Source organism: Pinus tabuliformis, chromosome 8 (assembly GCF_031772625.1).
Source record: "Pinus tabuliformis cultivar Carrire ecotype Pingquan chromosome 8, CPIR1, whole genome shotgun sequence".
Taxonomy (NCBI): Eukaryota; Viridiplantae; Streptophyta; class Pinopsida; order Pinales; family Pinaceae; genus Pinus; species Pinus tabuliformis.
Window position 1 is genome coordinate 118,034,913 of NC_142294.1, and position 21,809 is coordinate 118,056,721.

Sequence of the window (21,809 nt, forward strand, 5' to 3'; positions counted from 1 at the left end):
AATTTTGATTTGAATATTAGCTCATTAAGAAACCTGAAATGATAGACATATACTAAGCTCAACATCCCCTCACAAGATATGTATTTGAGGATATGATAGGCCACTTCATCGCAAGGGTAAGGTAAACTTTCTCTTCTCACTCCATTTTTGCCTCCTACATGATTTTCTCTCTGAATGAAGAAGTTCTTCCTGGCTGTAATACTTACTGCCTTATTCTCCTTGCTGCATCAGATTCTTAAGGGTAAGGTAGTCACTCTACTTATGAGTCCATCATTTAAGTAATAGCATAAGTGTCCTCAGACACACAATTTTTATTAATAAGGAAAAGAAAATTACATAAAATATGCAGGAGTTTACACACAATCACTCGACACTCTTGCAAGAAGAGAAACAAGCTTTAAATAAGATAATGTCCTAAACTAATTTGTTATGGATGAATTATTGCATTTACAAGTGTCCATTTACATTTAATGTTCTCATAACAACACTCCTAATTATTTTCCTAAATTAGTTCCTAAGAAACAATACCTTTCTAGAAAATATTCTAGATAATTGAATATCATATTCTGAATAATTAAACTATAGTTTATGTATTTTTGGATCATCTCACATCAAAGAGATGGAAAGTCCCCTAACAACAATAGTAGCACTATATTATCCCCGAGGGTTTAGTTCCATGGACAATTCCTGAGTTATATCATCATCATACCCCTTGAACTATTCAAAGAGGCCCATTCATTGATGTCTTAGAAAAATATCTACCACAGGAGGATGTTCATGAATTATTTTTGTGTCTCTAGACTCTCTCCTGTTGAAACCTCCCCCCATTTATCCTACTGCTCCTTCTCGAGGTTACTTAGGTGTATTTCAAATTATGGCCTTAGCGTAGTCTCAGTTGTAGAGACAATGTGAAGTTTTCCTTTTTATCACAGGGGGAGAAGGATGCTAATATTTTTTTTATCAATTTTTTTTTTCCTCTGATCCTATCTTTCCTTTACATCTAACAATTTCCCAAATGGGATTACTGCACAATTGTTTACTACAGGGCACTTAATTCAAGCAGAATTATTCATGCAGGGGTATGGAAAATAAGAGGGAGCAAGCCACTTACTCCTTTCAAGATAACTCTTTCATGTGAATGAGGGTTTGAGGACAACTTTGGGTAGTTTTTCCTCCCTTTCTCCCATCAATTACCTCCTATAGCTTCCTTTCAGGCCCCCTGTAGTAGTTTGGAGCTTCCCATAGCACCTACAAACACTATTTGAAGCAGCTCGGTGGCACCTAGGAAGTCTCTGATAGCACTAGCTCATCCTTCTCTAAATATTTTCTAGAAATGAGCGGTTATATTAATGGAGTTGAGCCTTGTACTTAATATTCCTTTTGTGGTAAAAACTCAAAGCGCTTTGGTGACATGGCTCTTGCACAAAATTCCTTTTTTTAACCATTGTCCCCACTCCTTGCAATCATCACCTTGCTCCTCGTGATCATCACCTCACTCCTCATAATCACCACCTCACTTGAGTTGAATTTTCCACATGCATGTGTGACTGAATGAACTTTAGTTTACTAATCGAAGGTGGCCAAGTTTACTAGCCACCTCCAGCCCACAAAAATTCCTTTCTCGACCATTCAAATTTATCATTATATGCATAGGGAAGAGGTGAGGTTTGTAATTCTCGAGCCTACCTGTGATTGCAATTTGCTGGATATGCTTGCATGTTGGGGTTGGACTTCATTTTATGATGATCTTGAAGGTGTTGGTTTCCTTTGCTTTCTTATGCACAGGTCCTCTTATCTTGATGATCCTTTGAATGATAAAATTGTTGTGTGTGAAAGTTTCTTCCCAATGTCCCATTTGTTGCCGGTGGAGTGGATAGAATACTTCCTAAGAAGGATGTGTACCTCATCATCTTCAGAAATGGCTTCATCATGCTCAAGGTGCCTGGATCTTTTGCTCTGTGGGTGATTTTTTTTTTTTTTTTGATTCCGAGTTCTATTGTAATTGTAAAAGTTGCTACAGGAGGAATCCTCTTCATTTAGCAGTCATTTAATTCCTCTTAGAGACCTCAATAATGCATGTGGGATTGATGGAAAGTCATATGATATATAAGGACATGGTTAAAATCATCAAGAGGTGGTATATGTGGTGGAAAAGTTGATGACAAGGCCTTTTCTAATTTCTTCATGTAAGGCATAGTGGAATTTGAAGATTACTCTTGGCTAGATGGAGTGGATGAGTGATGAAGGTGATATAGGTCGACCTATCCCAAGAATTCTTAGAGAAGATATTCCCTTTTGGCCCATTTTTCTAATCAGATCTGCCTCCTATAACATTTTACACTTCTCCTATAGAATTTCATGCTGCTCTTGTAGCATTTCTGGTGAGATAATAGAGAGAGGTAGGGAGGTGAGTGAAGAGGGTGAAAATGCAATGGATGGCTAGAAAAAATGAGGAAGGAATATGTATAATCTATTATGTAGGCATGGTTTTGTTGACTGTCTGGAGTTCTGCAAAAGAGAGATGATAGCAAAATTGGTGTAAGAACTCACTCCTTGTGTTTTTTTTTTTTGACATGAAGGCTGCCACTGTAGAGGTTTTCAACTTGTATGCTAGCCCTAGGTGCCTCAGAGGAACTTGGGGATATTTTATTTTCTTGTGTTTTTCTTTTTCTTCATTTTTTTTTGCTCTTGGTCTGCCTTAGAGAGGTTCTCAACCGTAGAGTTGACCTTAGATGCCTCATGGAGGTTTTTACCTAGGCCATTTATTTATTTTTGTCTTTTTTGTTTGTTGTTTTTATAAGTTGTTTGGATTGAGTACTGTGAGCCTCCTAATCACATTCAATTATTTTCTGATTGAACTAATAAATTCTTCCTTGGACATAGGTATTTTATACAAATTTAACCTATAACCATTGACAAGTAAGGGAATCCCTTCCTCATCAATTGTTCTGATATGGAAAGACCCATTCTCATGACATTTCTCTACTAGATAGGGACCCAGCCATCTTGTCATTAACTTTCCTTTGAAATCCTTGAATCTGGAATCATACAGCAGGGCCCAATCTCCTTCTTGAAAATTCTTCTCTTTGATGTGTTTGTCATGCCAAATATTCCTTTGTAGCTGGATTACCTCAGTGTGCAGGAGAGCTTGTAGCCTAAATTCATCTATACCATTGAGTTAGAGAAGCCTCTCCTTTTGTTCTATAGTGAGGTCCAAGTCTAACTAAGCTGCCATCATTAAGGTGTTGTATTAAAATTCAATAGACAACATGCCTTCTTCCCATAGACTAGTTCAAATGAAGTGAATCCTATGGTTGTCTTCCAAGTGGTGTTGTAGGCCCAAGTGGCTTCCACAAGTCTATCTTCCTAATATTTTCTGCTGTTGCTAAAAACCTTGGTTAGAATGTTCTCCAATGCTCTGTTTGTGACCTCCACCTACCCATTTTCTTGAGGGTGATAGGAAATGGATGTCTTGTGCTTGATGTGGTGCTGCTTCATGATATCTTCAATCAAATTTGATGTAAATTGTGCTCCTTGATCGATGAATAACTCCCTTGGAAAACCAAACTTGTAGAAGATGTTCTCCCTCAGAAATTCAACCACCTTTTTCTCAGTTGCTGCCTTTACTGCCTTTGTTTCAACCCATTTAGTTAAGTAATCAGTGCACATAATGATATATTTCTTCTATCCTGGTTGGGATCAATAGATCCAATGAAATCCATGCCCCACTTCTCAAATGGCCCTAGAGTCACTTGAGGTTGTAAGGCATTTCATCCTTTTGTTTGCGAGAAAAACTTGCCTAAGGTAAGGGTTGACAAACTCAATAGATCGAAGGTAGACTATCAACAAGAAGCATACATTCAAGCAAGAAAAATATGAAAACCACTAAAGTTGGGTTTGTGAAGAATACCTGGAGGTCCTACGTTTGATGTTGATCCCATAGGGTCCAAACCCTCTGCTTCCTCCAAAGTGACCATCTCTGCAACACGATTCAGAGAAGCATATACATAGCAAGTAGTTCAAATAATGTGCATAATAAACATGTTAGATAATCAATCATCAACATATAAAGCATGATATCTTATACACGACATATAAAAAACATGAGATCATAACATTTTGAGAGCAAGACATAGCTTCTTTACTGATATCAGCAAATAGGAGTGGAAGAATACAACCCGATCTGACCACAACACCAATGAAATCTTGCTCTGAATCTGTCCAACCCAGGCCTAAAAGATCACCTCTCAACATGTGCAAAAGGATGTCATATAATGGAAGATGAACATCTCTCTAAGGAAACAAGGGTTTCCTATGACTGGGAGTGTAAGAGGCACAGGGAAAATCATCCTTGATCTGGGGACAAAGGGACTATACTATCGATATCGTATCTCCTTCTCTGATTTAGGCCTTCCCATGAGGTGTATAAATACCACCAAAAATCAGTTGATTCAGTTAGGCCAGGAGCTCGTGTAGTTGGGAATTTGGTAAAACGTGTAAACCCCGTGTGAGAAATAGGAAATATTTTTTTTTCATATTTTAAATTATGTACGTGGGTTTGGTATTATGGTACTCGCGTGTAAAAGCACGTTTATAAGGTTAGAGTCGCGTATGGAATTTAAAAAAAATGTTTTTTAATAAGTGATCAAGTCTAAATGGGAGAGGGCTGGCCAAGGCCATATAAGAGCATCACAACTACATGAGTGCTGAATTATGCTATAACACTTGGGTGTGAGTTTACCCATCCTTTGGCATTGCTCACACCTAGTGGTGTACCTCCTTGCATCCTGATGTAAAGTGGGCCAATAATAACGTGATTGTAGAACTTTGAAGGCTGTCCTCTTAGCAAAAAAGTGTCCCCCATAGGGTCCATCATGGCATGCTAAGAGGATGTCAAATAATTCCTCTTCCCTCACACATCTCCTCAGGATCTGAACTAGCCCCAATCTGAAAAGGTTTCCCCCAATCCAAGTGAATGGGGCACTTTTCCTAATGATCTTACTCTTCTCCTTGGAAGATAGATTAGGAGGGAACCATACAACAACCAAGTAGTTGGATATATCAGTAAACCAAGGAGAAATCACTGAGATGGAAAAGAGATTTTCATCTGGAAGTTATCATCGACCATTTCCTCCTTTCATGCAAGCAGGGTTAGTCATGATAATAGATCTGCAACCACATTTTCTTTCCCTATTTTATCAATAATAGTAAAATAAATTTGCTGTAATAATAACAACCATCTAATGATCCTATAATTGAAATTAGGTTTACTCATCAAATAATTAATGGCTACATGATTAGTATGAACAAAAGTTGGATAAACAGTGATATAATTCCTAAACTTGTTCAAAGAATGTACCACTCCCAAGAGTTCCTTTTCAGTGACAGTATAATTTAACTTAGCTTTGGAAAAGTTTTTACTAATGAAATAGATAACATAAGAAAATTTGTCTTCCACTTGTCCTAAGGCTGCCCATACAAATTTATCCGATGCATATGCGTGTATATGGAAAGGTAATTCCCAGTTGGGACTCCTAAGGATGGGTGCAATGGTTAACTTTTCTTTCAGTACTTCGAAGGCTTCTTGATAATTATCTGTCCAACAAAAATCTGAATATTTAGCCAACAATCCAAACAAGGGTGAAGCCAATTTACTAAATTCTTTAATGAACCTTCTATAATACCCATCTAATCCAAGGAAACTTCTGACATCTCTTTGTTTTTGAGGGATAGGGACCCTTTTAATGATGGAAATTTTGTTTGGGTCAACCTGTATCCCTTCCTTGGATATATAATGGCCAAGGATAGTCCCTACATTCATCAAGAATTCACATTTCTCAAGACTCAATGAAATATTCATTTCAATGCATTTATTTAAGACTTTGCACATATTAGAAAGAGCTTCCTAGAAATCACATCCATAAGGAGTGAAATCATCCATGTATATCTCAACAGAGTCATGAACAAGTTCAACAAAGATACTTAGAACTTCACTCTGGAAAGTAGCAGGGGCATTGCACAGACTGAATGGGAGAAATTTATAGGAAAAGGTACCAAAGGACATGTAAATGGGGTCTTATCTTGGTCTTCATGGATGATCTATATTTGGTTATATCCACTAAATCCATCTAGGAAGGAGAAGAAATGCTTTCCTTCAAGGCCATCTAGGACTTGGCCAATGAAGGGAAAGGGAAAATGGTCCTTCTTTGTAGCCTTGTTAAGTTCTTGGTAATCAACATAGATCCTCCACTTCCCATTTTTCTTGGGGACTAAAACAAGAGATGAAACCCACTCACTATCTAAAATGGGATATATGAACCCTACATCTAACAACTTTTGTAACTCTTCTTTCACAATGTCCTTGAGCGCTGGGTTCATTCTTCTCTGGGGTTGGCACACAGGTTTTCATCCTTATTTGATATAAATATGATGAGTACATATTGAGGGGTACACACCTTTCATATTATTCTAATCCCAAGAAAAAGCATCTAGGTGTTGCCTCAACACACTACGTAACTGCTCTTCATGCTCGACTAAGAGAGAGGGGTTGATCTTTAGAGTCCTGGATTAGCCAATATCCACAATCTTGACATGTTTTAGGCTAGAGTCAACAAAGAAAAAATTAGTCCAAGTACTACTCTTAGATTCTTTCGTCAGTTCCTCAACTAGTATGGAAGTGGGAGGTTGATTATGTAAGATGTGGTCAATAAGGTCATCTTAATAAAGCTTCCCCCCTCTTATAACAATGTCTAGAGTGCATACTAGGCAGATAGATGTCTGATAAAATTCTTCCTCTTCCTCCTCCTCTAACCACAAGGGTAAATCATTCTCAAAATAAGGCTAAGCAGGGGGATACAACACAAGTTGCTTTTATAAATGTCCATTCTTAATAGTCATGTTCCTAGCCCTACAACTAATGTAGGAATCAATAATGGTCAATCAAGGTATCCTAGGATGAGAGGATAACCATTAAAATTGGTTTTGGGCTGGAGGACCAGGAAATCAGTGGGATACTCCCAGGAGTCAATGGAGACCATGACATACTCAATAAATCGTTCAGGAACTACTGTGGATCTACTATGGATCTGTTTGCAAGATGCAACATTATAGTGGTCTTCCATAAAGCCCCTTGGAGGTTGAGCTTCAACATGGTTTCCCTGGTCATTACATTAATTGCAACCCCAAGATCAATCAAGGTATTAGGGACCAAAATTCCATCAATTTTCACATCCAATACTGGGCTACTAGGATCCAAGTATTTTGGAGACATCACCCCCCCAAGCATAAGATCAGATAGTTGTCCAACAACATTGATTGTGGGGGTATCTCTTCTTCTTATCCCAAGCCTTTTGAAACATTCCTCCTTGATAAGCTTGTTGTAAATGGGAACATCTTTGATGGCCTGGAGAAGGGGTATCTTGAAACATAAGTTCTTAAATTCTCCCAGAAGTTTAACCACTTCTGGGGTGTGTTGTTTAGGGTGGACCAACCTTTCAGGATAAGGAGGTGCATTGACTTAAGGGACAATCTCTTCCTTCTCTTTTGCAATCTCTTCAGGTGGAGAATGTGGGTGATTATCAGGGAGAACCTTCCCAGACCTAAGGTTGATATCTTGGATTTCCACAACATAATCAAGATATGATGTCTCCCCATTGTAAAAATTTTGTGCCAGCTTATTGTTTGGGTTCAGATTGGGTTGAGAAGACATTTGAGGTTTCTTAGGTGGATTTTGGTGAGGAGGTTGTGGTTGAGGTTGAGGTGGAGTTAGTAAAGCAAGAGGTTGGGTGGTTTGAGGGCTCCACCCTAGTGAGGGGTTGCCTCATTGGGAAGGTGGGGATGGATATGGCTGAAAAGGAGGGTTGATAGGTTGAGGAGGATATTAAGGAAAATAAGACCAAGGAGGAGGTGTGGACCATTATGGATGAGTGGAAGGGTGCATTTTGATTTGGATTTTAGTGAAGATAATGTGCACCTTGCATACCTTGTTGATCTGGTCGAGGACCTGGGGGTATTCTTTGGTTAATGAAGCACGACTGCTTTGACCCACCTTCTACCCCTCCTTGGTATACAACCTTTAGTCCTGGAAGAGAGGGACATTTATCTGTTTCATGAGTCTCTTCACAAACTAAGAAAACTTCTATGACATTTAGTGGAAATTCATTCCTAGGATGTCTTTTAGTACATCTAGGGCAAAATATAACTAGTGCCTTCTCTACTTCCTCTTGCCTTATTTTGATTTGCATAGTATCCATCTGCAAGGAAAAGGTATGCAACATTTCACTCTTAAAATATTCCAACATACTTCCTATATCATGCTTGATGGATGTTGTGGAGGGAGAGGAACTAACCAAGCTTTGGCTAGACATACCCTTCTTCCTAGCAGCCCTAAAGTGATTCTTGAATACATTTTTGATGTCATCATAAGGAAATTGGTAGATATCTTCTCTAGATATCATGTGGAGGTTTTCCATTACCTCCTCCCTGATCCCTCAAAGAAGAACTAGCTTGAGTGACTTAGGATCAAGGGTACAGTTAGCCCTCCTATAATTGAGTTGAAACCTTTCCTCATAGTCCTCCAAAGATTCATCAGGTCCAAGGGTCATCCTAAATATTTCCTCCTTTGTTTCTTTGGACCTACAGTAATCCTGATATTTTTCATTGAAGGCTTGTTGCATTTGGGCCCAGGTAGTGATGCTGCCTCCAAGTAGACTCATAAACTAGTGCAAGGCTGCATCTTTGAGGGTAGAAGGAAAAAACTTCAACTTCTGCTCATTAGAGACATAGTCATAGGTCCTACAGACAATATCAAACTCAAACATGAAGGTGTCAGGGACCTTAGAGGTTAGGCCATGAAAATGTGGAAGGGAAGCCAGGCTCATATTCTTCATTTTGTCCTCTCCATTGGTTTCTATAATGGAGAAAATCTCATTGTTCCTATTTTCAGTCATGGTTTGGGTAGGTGAGATAGGTTCTTCTTCTTCTATAGGTTCTTAAAAAATTTCAGGTTGCTCTCCTAAAGAGTTTTCCAAATCCCCTGTAGTAAGAGAGGGAAGTTCACAGTCACCAAAGAATAACGAAGGTTGACTTCTTGAGGGGGTTGGGGTTTTTGGTAAGAATATCCCTTCGTTATCCCTACTCCTACGAGGCATGAAAAAACTAATTTTTTTGGATTCTTTACTTTTTTTTCCAAAGCAGTAAGACTAATTAAAAATAGAAAAAAACAAGCAATTATTAAGTAGAAACAACACCTTTTGAGACACTTCCCCGACAATGGCGCCAAAAAGTGATGACCCCTGGTATTGCACCAAGGATGTTGCAACTCCTAAGGGCTTCCCAACTTAAATTATCAACCTGAGGTTCGTAAAAATTAGAGGTGATAGTGCTGTATGCACAATAGGTTAGGTTCTACTCATGTCACCTCATCATGACATAATATTAAGGTGTTCAGAGACCACTCCTCTAACTAATTATAGTGAAAAATTCTTATGAAAGCATAAATGAACATGATTCTAACTACAAAGATGAAAATTCCATTCATTAAATGTAACATCCAATTGAAATTGCATGAAATGAAAAGGCATAATATACCTACAGAAGTAAATCATGCTACTCTACTTACACGCTTAATCAAATCAATAACGTATATGCATGCATAATTTGTCTACTCATACTTGCTTGAAAATGAGAAATCCAATCTTTAACATACTCATGAAGAAAAGTACTAATTCTAACTCTATTTTGCTATCTGATGGTTGCAACTATGAGGAAAGAATGAGGGTGGAGTGGCCCTAGAGTATTCCCTAATCATCAAATCACAGTGCGGGGACCATTACTCAACTTGATAATGCTAGAGTCAAAGTATGGAGAAAATTTGTTTGGAGAAATCAATGCTACATGTTTGCTACAAGAGGTGCTACATGAGGCCCTGTTTTTCTATAGGAGGGGGATTCAAGATATTTTTTAGGACAAAAATGATGTATTGAAGGTAGAGGAAGGTGGATGAATATAAAAGGAAGTGAATGGAGAGTGTGGGAGCCCCTTAGCCAAACATGGTACCCCTCAGAGGTCTATCTTGCACCAAAGTTGATGCCCACTGTGTCCTTCATTTCCTTAATAGAGTGAATTCGAAGACTGATATTGGAAGCAAGGTGAGGTGCCTAGAGGGAATATGGAGAGGTCTAGGTGGATGTGGAAAGGTGTGCCCACCCCCACAGATCAACATAGTTCTTGCAGCTATCCAACTACATGCACCCGATGATCATTATTGCAGTAAAGTAAATAATCATGGAAAATATGAGTTGAATTTTATTGAAGGCTATTCTAACCTAAAACACGACTTCAATTATCAAACCAATTGTTATAGCATCATTTAGCACACCTATAGACTTGATTCTCTTATGAGGCCTTGGGATGTCTTTTCCCGTGCATACTTGATCTTATATTAAAAAACAATATTTCAAATTCCGTACGCAACTCTGCCCACACTAAATCGTGTACATACGCGGGTCATATAACTCTATACCTGCATATACCTTTTAAAATATGAAAAAATTAGATAAAATGCTATTTTTTAGGCGGGGTTCAAGAGTTTTACCGAGAGCCCACCTACAGGAGCCTGTAGCACAACTGAATTAACTAATTTTAGGTGGTATATATACACCCCTTAGGTAGTCTTAAAAGACCTAAGAGAAGGACTATTAACATTATACCCATTTATCTCCCACATCAAGTCTGATTTTCCCGTGTCTCCTGCTCTCCCAGTCTCTATGGAAACCCTGGTTTCCTTTGTAGATATGTTCATCATATTTATAAAATCTCCTCGCACTTGTTAGAGAGGTTTTCTTCGTGGCTCGGGTTGGACGGATCCAGAGGAAGGCTTCGTCGGTGCTTTGGCTTGGATTAGGTTGTACCTTTCCTGCACCTATTCGTGTTAATCAATAAAGAAGCTCATGTCTTGTTCCTGATATGTTATTGTCTCATGAATAGTAATTTATATGCTTATATATGATGATATAACATATCTTTTATGTATGCACATTGAATTATCTATCATGTATATGCTTCTATGAATTGACTTGCAGGCTTGCTCATTCTAGAGGAAGCAAAGGGTTTGGATCCTACGGGAACATTATCAAATGTAGGACCTCCAAGTATGTTTCCAAATCCATATTTAGTAATTCATATGTTTGACATGCTTGCTTGGATACTCTTTGTAAATTATCTTGTTCTGCTCTGTTGAGGTTGTCAACCCTTATCTTAGGGAACTTTTCCTACCAAAACAATTGGTGACTCCACTGGGGAATACCATCAAGTATTTCCTAGAAGGGTTGTTATTTTTTGATATGGGATTTGGTTTGCTGTTTTTTTACTGTTCAAGTCTTTTTGACTCTTAAGCAATGTGGTCATTCAACTTGATCTCTTGGATCAGAGCTGAATTTTTATTTTTTCCTAGTTTTCCATTTATATGCGATATTTATTATAGACATTAGCGTATATACATGTTTTATTCCAAAGAAACCTGTGTATATGTGAGTTTCTTCAGACATAGTTGCATACATAAGTGATTCTATAGCCAGAAAATTGTGTACAGATTTGAAAAATTGATTTTTTTCATTTTTGGCTTTTTCTAGGGGTTTGACCAAGTTTGTTTATGTCTTGCTGGTTTGAATGAAGTGTGGAAGTATCTTTTTATCAATTGTTGTTGGTTTATTCTATCTCTTTTGTGAAAATCCTATGTCAACTTAGGGTTTGTAGTTTTTGAAGCTTTTTATATCTAAAGTCGGGTTTTAGACCTTCTTTAAGAAGTGTCTGGCTGTTTTGTGCTTTTGGGATAGTTGATTGTTCTTAAAATTGTTTATAACCAAATATTTTTGATTGCTTCTTTGACATCCTTGAAGTTGGCTCGTTTTTTGTTTTTAGTTGTTTGTTTGAGAAAGGTGTTTGCAATTCTTGGGTAAATGAGATATTTCAGTTCTCTAGAATCTTTCTGATTTCCAAAATTCTTTGTGTCTTCTTGACCAAATCATTCAAGGTGTTTTAGTCTCTTATTCACATTAGTCTTTTAATATTTATGATCATTGATGACTAGTGGGATTTGAGTACGTTTCTTGTTGTTGGTCTTGAATTTGATGCTTGCTTTCACTTTCTGAAACTTTCAGTCTTTAAACCTTTTAAAGAAAAATAAAAACATTTTCTTGGGGTTTCTTTTCTTTCTTTTTTTTTTTTTTTTTTTTGATTTTTTAGAAAAGGTGTGAATTCATGTTTTAAGACTAAGAGTATTTTTGCTTTGAGGAGTGTTTTCTTCTTTCATATTTGCTTCTTTTTGTATGACAAATTGGATTTTTCTTTTAAGTTTACCTTTGTTTGTTTTTGATCTTTACTTAAATATTGCACTTGCATTCTAGTGTGCATTAGGGTAAGTTTCATTTTAGATATCATTTGGTATTTTTCATTAGGTGTTGAATGCGTGAGTGCTTAAAAATAAAAAGAAAAAGAGTTTTTCTTTCTTAGATTTCTCGTAAAACTTGTGTAGAAATCACTTTCATTGAAGAGAAAGAAGTGTTGCATTTGCATGTAGCCTAGATTTTATATTGATTTATTTTGTGTCATAACATCATTAGTTTCTCTTCCACTTCCCATGTCCAAAATAACAACCAATTAAAATAAGCACTTAAAATTAAAATGAACTAGACTTTTTTATTTTCGTCATAGCAACATCAACTAGTCTGGAATTTAGGGCCTTGGAATAGGTATGTGGAGAGTAAACCCTCCAAGGCCACTTGAATTGAAAGTATATAAGTTTTCTAAAGAGTGGAAATCTAGTATCGTTAAGTTTTCTGGGAAATCTCTTCTAACACTTGAGTTAATCATGAGGACGTGTGAATATAAGGAAAGAGAGATACCCCCTCTCCTACTTGTTAGATCACGCGACCATGACTGTTCCGCCTGACTTCTGATCATGAACTAGTGACCTTAGTTGCATATGCTAGGGACCACATAGGTGAATGCGGGGGAGGGGGGGGGTAATTCCCATGGTACCTGAGGTAGATGTTGCATCACTTTCATAGTACTTCTGGAGGCTGCCCTTGCGAAGTTTGGGTACTTGCATCGGCAAAAGATATTGTTTGCACGTCAGGGTGTAACTGCTTCCGATATCTTCACTGGTACTCTTGGGCCCTCATCATCCCAAACTACCTTTTGGATATCCTTATATTCACTTTCTTGTATTTTGGTGTCCGGTCCTAATCACTCGGTGTTCACAAGGTTAATCCTCTCTGGGGAAAGAGACGATCCGTCTAGCCCAATGAGTGGGTCTAGAAACTTGATAGGACAATCAACTAGACATCTTCCTAGATTATGATTGAAAAATAGAACAAGAGAGAAGGCCTACCTTGTTCTGATGCTAATCCGATTTCCTTTGTTGAAATCCTCGAACTTCCTGTGTCAAGGTCTTATTCCTGCTTCTTCCAGCACTTATGTACCTGCACAAACGACCAAGAGACAACAAAGCATGCCAAAACCAATAACAAATCCAATAATAATCTATTTAGCTCATCAAGGAATGCCAAACAAACACATACATGAACATATATATTGGGAAGATGAACCAACAATTGTATTATTATTTAAAGAATAAAGGGGAAGCTTACAACCATAACCTTGATGTTGAAAGGCTCTCCTTGAGTGGTAACCCAAGTCCAAACCAAAAAACTCTCCAACACTCCTTCTCCAAGTCTAATGAATAACCTCTAAGCACAAGCTCAACATAGGGGCACAAATGGACATGGATCAACCATTTGGGAATGGTAGAGGGGAAATTTATAGGGTGGGAGAGAGAGTTAGACCTCCTCCAAAGATAGGATTAGTGCCACATCTTAAGGAGATAGCTCATAGGGATGAGACCAAGAGGTAAAATTAAGAGGATTGAACCTCATCTATGTGAAACCACCTCCAGCTCGCCGCTCTGGAAGCTTCTAGATCACGAAGCTTCTCATCCTATTTGGGAAAACTTCCTTTTTGAGACCATTGCGAGTATGAGAGAGAAAAGAGCGATGCCATCGCTCGCTTAACAAGGTGCAACATGAAATCATCGTGGTTTTGAGCTTCATAAGGGCGATGCTTATCATTTTAGGGTTTCATGAGATATTTCTTCAGGGAAAGCTCTAGATATTTTCCAGGAAACGTTAAAGGAGGGATCTAAGTTGCATACATTGATGAGTATACTATATAATGATCATGTTTCGGGCACTTTAGGGTATGTCACAGGGAAGTGCAGGAGGTGTGACAAAATACTGTGTAACAGATGCCCCCTAAAGCATGAAGGCATAACAAGGAGTGATGACTGAAATTCTTTACGAGCTTTTGGCAAGAATGAGGATGCACACTGTCATGAGACCTGCAAATCAAGGGCACATATACATATACATATTTGAGATTAAGAAATTGTAGCCATCCAGATGATGAAGGCTATATAAAAAGATCCATGGTATGGATGCAGACATCCAGATAACAAGGACTAGTATAAATATTAAGTCTCATGGTATGGTCACAACCATCTGTATAGTAGAAACATGTGTACAATCATGAATAACATAAAACCCCATGCAACCTGAGCCATAACAAACAGAACTCAGGGTCTTGCGCTCCATCTCGACCCGATCAATGTATGAATCCCAACATGCGAATAAACGTTTTGAAGTCGAACATGCAGGAAAACCACCTGATTACTTGCCAATGAGGTGGACCGTTAACAGGTACGAGAGAAACCACCAATAAGGACAATGGCCCTCAAGGTACAACAGTACAATACATGAATGTGATAATGAATTTGAGGTCGAACACTCAGGGAATGACCCGATTAAAAGCAAATAATGAAGACCTGTTGTCGGATGTGAAGAACTGACCATTAAGGCATGCAAGCTCTAAGGTACTGAAAGGGAGTTCCTAAGTCATCTTCCTGGATAGTTAGCTGAAGTTGACAGGAAGTGACCCGTCGAAGGAGAGCAATGATGAATCCCCCATCATCGACATGAAACAAGGAATAAAGTGGAATGATATTCAGGACTGTAGCAATGACTCAAACAATGTGTAGGTAAATAACTGCATATTCGACTTCTCTTGAACATATTGGCGACACGACTTTGGCGTGTCACAACATCTGACTCAACATGGGACTAGGTCATGATGACAGTGTGGAATAGTCAAATGAGAGGCAAGATGGATCACCCAAACCCGGGAGGACAAGTGACTAAGTGAGGATATCCCAAACCCGACACGAGTGTAGAAGAGTGTCATGTTCAAGAGTGACATGTTGCCTATACAAAGGATGTCTCATCTTCATTTTCCCTCGCTATTTCTAGCAAGTACCCGAATTATTTCTAACCACAAGCTTGAAGGGGATAGAATATTCTTTTTATTGAAGTTCATTCTTCGAATGAATCCATCCTAGTAAGTTTTACGAGCCCTAGGAAGGAAAAGCTCAGTCCCGTCATGGTGACGAGCCTTTAGCCGTAAAATTTAACGAGCCCGACGTAAGAATAACTCGGTATCTTTTTCATGTTTAGAGAGTTTAAAAAAGAAATGAAAAAGAAAACTCCACCATGTCCCTTTTCGTAATTTTTCCCTCGAACCCGAAAAGGTAGATAACAATATCCGAGGGAACCTCTTGACCATGTTGACTAAGGTGTACCTTTTTCGTAAATAGTCAGTCTTACCCTGAAAAAAGGGTAAACGTATACTAAGGTGACGTCGATTCACTTACTTTAACGAGTTCGAAAAGACAAGTACTCAACAATATTTTCAATTTTTGAGAGTCAGAAAAGCGCTAAAAGATGACTCCAGGGGGGTTCCTTTTTCGTTTATTTAAGGAGTTTGAAAAAGAGATAAAATAAAACTCCTATATGGATGTTCTCGACAATTCCCGGTTTAATGGAAATGTCAATAGGCATCGTAGCAGTGATGTTTCCCATATTACCCTATGACAAAATTTCATGTACACGAACAGGTGTTTGAAACGGAGGCATAAAAGGATGAGAAACAGATGCTTTAGGACATGAAGGCATCTCATCAAGGTGAGGGAGAAAGGAAGAATGATGATGTAGACCATTCCATGGAACTTCCTCCAGAGACATGACTTCCATGATACTATTGTTAGTGGGCAATATCTCGTTCAAGGGATCCAGAGAATCCCAAGAACCAATCCAATGGGATGGCACATACGTCTTTAGATTCATACTGAAGATAGTATGACTCTCTGAAGTGGCCATTGAAGCTAAAACAATTTCTTGATAATTTATCTCCAATTGACTTAAAGGCATAACATCACCAAATGAGTCAATTTGATCGTCAGAAGGGATAACCCAAGGATCCATGGAATCCGAGATCATATTGACTAAATGAACATGTGGAGGTGGAATGGTAAAAGTACCCATCAAAGTAGAGTCTTTGAAGAGACCTGCGCCCACTCTCTCATAAGAAATCTCAGTATTTCCCACATAAGGAACATTACCATTGGACAGACCAGAAGAAAGGAAAGATAGTTGATCAACCGTGACTATTTTTCCTTCATGAAGAAAACGAAGTACGCGAAACAAAGAAGATACCACACAAAACATGGTGTGAGTCCAGCTTCGCCCCAGAAGAAGGTTGTAGTTGAGATTGGCATCTACAAGTTCTACTTCTATTTCAACAGTCTTGCCTTTTAACGTAATTAATAAGTTCGTGAGAATACCGTATGGTCATGAACCTCTGCCATCGAAGGCTTCCAAGGTGTTTGGATATTTGTTAAGAGGAGGAGAGACAATGGATTTCTAACACAAAAATGACATGATGCAGGTCGAGGCACCTTCATCAATAACTGTGCGATGAAGCGTCTTTCCTTTGATAAGGACCTGGATCAGAAATGCAATCTGATGAGGAAGACGGGGTACATGATTCTCTAGATCGAAAGTAATTAGACTCGAATAAGAAGGATCAATAGCACCTATAGTAGAAATTAGTGACTTCTGTTGCGTTGGACAGGATTGAAGAACCTCCAAGGCAGACATCACCAAAGGCGCCTGAGCTAAATCCTCAACAGTATTATAATGTTGCGCAAGTCTGGCATTCAGATTGAAAGATAACTTCTGAAGAACACCTGTAGGAGGTGGTCAGATGACAGACTCACTGTTAGGGCGGTTGATATGGAGTGGACTAGAAGAGGACAAAGTAGAAGTAGAAAGAACATCATGGGCTTCTTTCTCCATGGTCTGTTTGGATGTAGCTTGATAGTCCTTGGTTCGGGTAGCGATCAAGATAGGTGACGAACTTTGCATCATGAACGCTTGGGAACCTGAGGAAGCAGAAAACTGAGGTTGGTCTACCAATTGGGTTTGCTGTGATGGAAAGGGTTCTTTTAAAAAAGACGGAGTTCCTTTTCGTAAGCGACTAACTTCAGATCGTTGGGGACAATGTTTAGGGTAATGATCCTCCTCACATATGAGCCAAGGATATTTCGCCTTTCATCGAGAAGCGTCATCAACAAAAGATTTAGGAGGGTCCCATTTTGGGGCAGCGACTTTGGCTTTACCTTTGTCTTTCTTTTTACCTTTAGAGGATATATCTGTTGTGGTAGACTGGACAACATGAACCTCATAGGTTTACTAGGACTGGATGAATTCTTAGAGGGATTATTGGAACCAGTGTTCGAGACCGATTTCTGCTTCGAAGAAGTTTTGGAAGGAGTCTGAGACATGGAACCAATCACACCATCAACATGTGGAGTATCTGGAGACTTCAATGCTGTCAGATCCGACGATGGTCTCGGAGCATCAGGTAACATCTCATACAATGTGTTAGATTGTGAATAGACTAGGTCTAAATACTGAGCATGGGCGATAACTTGCTCTTCAGTAACACATCCACCCATGGCTATGTCCTTAACATTTTTGTGGAAAAATGATTTTGTGAACCATTTTGTCAACAACTCATCAGCAATTTCAAACTTGATGAGGTGGTGCTGACATCTCCACTCATGGATATGATCAGAGATGTGGGTCGCGGTGTCTTGCTTTAGTGACGTAAGAAAATGGGTACCAATTTCATAGTGCACTGACAACTGGAAATGAGTGAGAAAATCCATAGCGAGAGAGTTGAAGTCGCTGTAGGTACCTTGAGGCAATTTGATGTACCACTTGGTAGCAGCACTTGTGAGATTCCTTTGGAAAATTCGAAGACGGATAGAATCATCGAAGTATGAATTGGAGGAGCACAAGAGGTGATATGTCATCACATGGGCTTGTGGATCCTCCTTCGTTCTTCCCTCAAATTTGGAGCAATCGCTTGAAATATTTGATGGAATTGGAGGCCAGTATGGTGAATGAAGAATGGGATCATTCGTGAGCCTGGAAACATCAGGCAGTTCCAACATAGCCAATGAAGGAAATTGCCTGTTAAATGACATATAGGGCCTTCGAGGAGACCCAAACTGCAGATTCCATCCTTGTTGGTAAGGCTTTTGCTCCCATAGTGGCGGATTTTGTCCATATGGAATATGATTTTGTCCCCACTAAGGGTTACCTTGCCCATAAGGAGGATTCGGTCCTGGGTAAGTTTGATACTTCCCAACGATAGGTTGCTGCTGAGAATTGTACGCGGCATACAGTTTATAAGGCTGCTGAACTCGCTGACCCTGGACATAAGGATTTTGAACCTGCTGATGTAGGGGTTGACCTTGACCTTACAAAGGCTGACCTTGTTGATACGCATATAAAGCTTGCTGCTGCCAAGGCTGACCTTGTTGCTACAAAGGCTGGCTTTGTTGCTGTAATGGTTGGCCTTACGGCTGTAGAGGTTGGCCTTGTGAGGACAAAGGTTGGGAGGACTGCTGAGAAAACTGCGTCTGCAGTTGCAAAGTTTGCTGCGACTATTGCAAAGGTTTCCCTTGTGGTTGTAGCAGTTGTCCTTGCTGTTGCAATGCTTGCCCTTGCTGCTACAAAGATTTCTCTTGCTGCTGTGAAGGTTGCCCTTGCTGCTACGAAGTTTGTCCTTGTTGCTGCAAGGGTATCTGGACAGTTCCTAGGGTGATACCCTAAGGGTATTGATAGTTCCCAAATTGGATTTGGCCATATCCACCTGGCACAATGGATTGACCAAGTTGATCATAATTCCCATATTGAGGAATGTAAGGCAAATTTACCATAGCTTGCAAACCATATGGGACATAAGCCGGTTGGAATGGGACCTGAGCCATATATGGCTGCTGGTATTGGAAATTACTCGACCTAGATGGAACAATAGCGTTAGGAATAATGCCATAAAAGGGTTGATTCATTCCAACCATGTGAATTTGTAATCCACTCACACTAGTTCCACTAGACATCATAATGATATTCGGATCTTGCCCCCCAGGTGGTGGCATAGTCTGTCCACTTGCTGGAGGGATAGAAGAACTTATCGAGACCTGACCTGAGACTGTCAGTTGAACTGGAAGAGTTAGTCAAAATGACGAGAAAGGTTGAGATGGAATGGTAGGTTGAACCGGAACTGAAGTGACTGTAGTTTGCACAATCGGTTGAGAGGTCGTGTTCTGAACGAACAGACCTAATGTAGGCATAGCGCTGGAAGACTAGATGGGGTTCTGATATAATGATGAGGCACTAGGAGTGCCCAACTGTGCTAGAGAGGTATAACCATGCGGCAATATGGGCTCACTTAACTCAAGATAAGAAAGAGACGAGACTCTTCCCGTAAAAGGGAAGCCTTCTAGACGGAACTCATATCCATGCTCATCATCTACGTGAGGAGTGTGGGTAACCCAGAGAGGAGACTGGGATCTCACCTTCTGACTCCATAGATGGAAACAACTAGCGACAAATAATCAAAGTTGTTCGAGGAGATAACTCCAAATGAATACCAGGCTGATCGTACGGACTGTACAGATGTTGTGGAGATATCACAACAGGATCGAACAATGGGTTCGGTGGATAAACAACCAGTCTTTGCAGACTTTATGGAGTCTGTGGACTCTCGGGTGTTCGGATGGGATTATCAGAGGAATCCAGATCAGATTCTTGTGGTGACCAAGAATCTGATGGAGGCAGGTGAGAAGACAAAGGTTGGATACTCAGAACAATTCCAAGTTCAACACCTTGATCCTCAAGCGACTGAGGAAGTTTCAGATGAACTCCTTGGGAGGAACCTTCAGTATCAGAAAATGAAGGGGAACTATGAGATGGACTCAATGGTTCAGCCACGATGGCTTCCCCTCAATAGAAAAATGGTGACTCCTTTGGGGGGGACAATAAACTAGACATCTTCCTAGATTATGATTGAAAAATAGAACAAGAGAGAAGGCCTACCTTGTTCTGATGCTAATCCGATTTCCTTTGTTGAAATCCTCGAACTACTTGTGTCAAGGTCTTATTCCTACTTCTTCCAGCGCTTATGTACCTTCAAAAACAACCAAGATACAATAAAGCATGCCAAAACCAATAGCAAATCCAATACTAATCTATTTAGCTAATCAAGGAATGCTAAACAAATACATACATGAACATATATATTGGGAAGATGAACCAAAAGTTGTGTTATTATTTAAATAATAAATGGAAGCTTACAACCATAGCCTTGATTTTGAAAGGCTCTCCTTGAGTGGTAATCCAAGTCCAAGCCAAGAAATTCTCCAACAATCCTTCTCCAAGTCTAATGAATAACCTCTAAGCACAAGCTCAACATAGGGGCACAAATGGACATAGACCAACCATTTGGGAATGGTAGAGAGGAAATTTATAGGCTAGGAGAGAGAGTTAGACCTCCTCCAAAGATAGGATTAGTGCCACATCTTAAGGAGCTAGCTCATAGGGATGAGACCAAGAGGTCAAATTAAGAGGATTGAACCTCATCTATGTGAAACCACCTCCAGCTCAATGCTCTGGAAGCTTCTAGATCACAAAGCTTCTCATCCTCTTTGGGAAAACTTCCTTTTTGAGACCATGGTGAGTATGAGAGAGAAAAGAGCAATGCCATCGCTGGTTTAACAAGGTGCAATAGGCGATCATTGTGGTTTTGAGCTTCATAAGGGCGATGATTAACATTTTAGGGTTTCATGAGCTATTTCTTCAGGGAAAGCTCTAGATATTTCCCAGGCAAAGTTAAAGGAGTGATCTGAGTTGTATACATTGATGAGTATACTATATAATGATCATGTTTTGGGCACTTTAAGGTATGTCACAGGGAAGTGCAGGAGGCCTGACAAGATACTATGTAACAGATGCCCTCTAAAACTTGAAGGCAGAACGAGGAGTGATGACTGAAATTCTTTACGAGCTTTTGGTAAGGACGAGGACGCACATTGTCAGGAGACCTGCAAATCAAGGAAACATATATATATATATATATATATATATATATATATATATATATATATATATATATATATATATATACATATTTGAGATTAAGACATGAATCCATGGGATGGATGTAAACATTCGGATGATGAAGACTATATAAAAAGATCCATGGTATGGGCGCAACCATCTAGATAACAAGGATCAGTATAAATATTAAGTCTCACAGTATGGTCATAGCCATCCATATAGTAGAAACATGTGTACAATCATGAATAACATAAAACTCCATGCAGCCTGAGCCATAACAGATAGGACTCAGGGTCTTGTGCTCCATCCCGACCCGATCAATGTACGAATCCCAACATGCGAATAAATGTGTTGAAGTCAAACATGGTGGAAAACCACCTGATTACCGGCCAATGAGGTGGACCGTTAACAGGTAAGAGAGAAAACACCAATAATAACAATGGACCTGAAGGT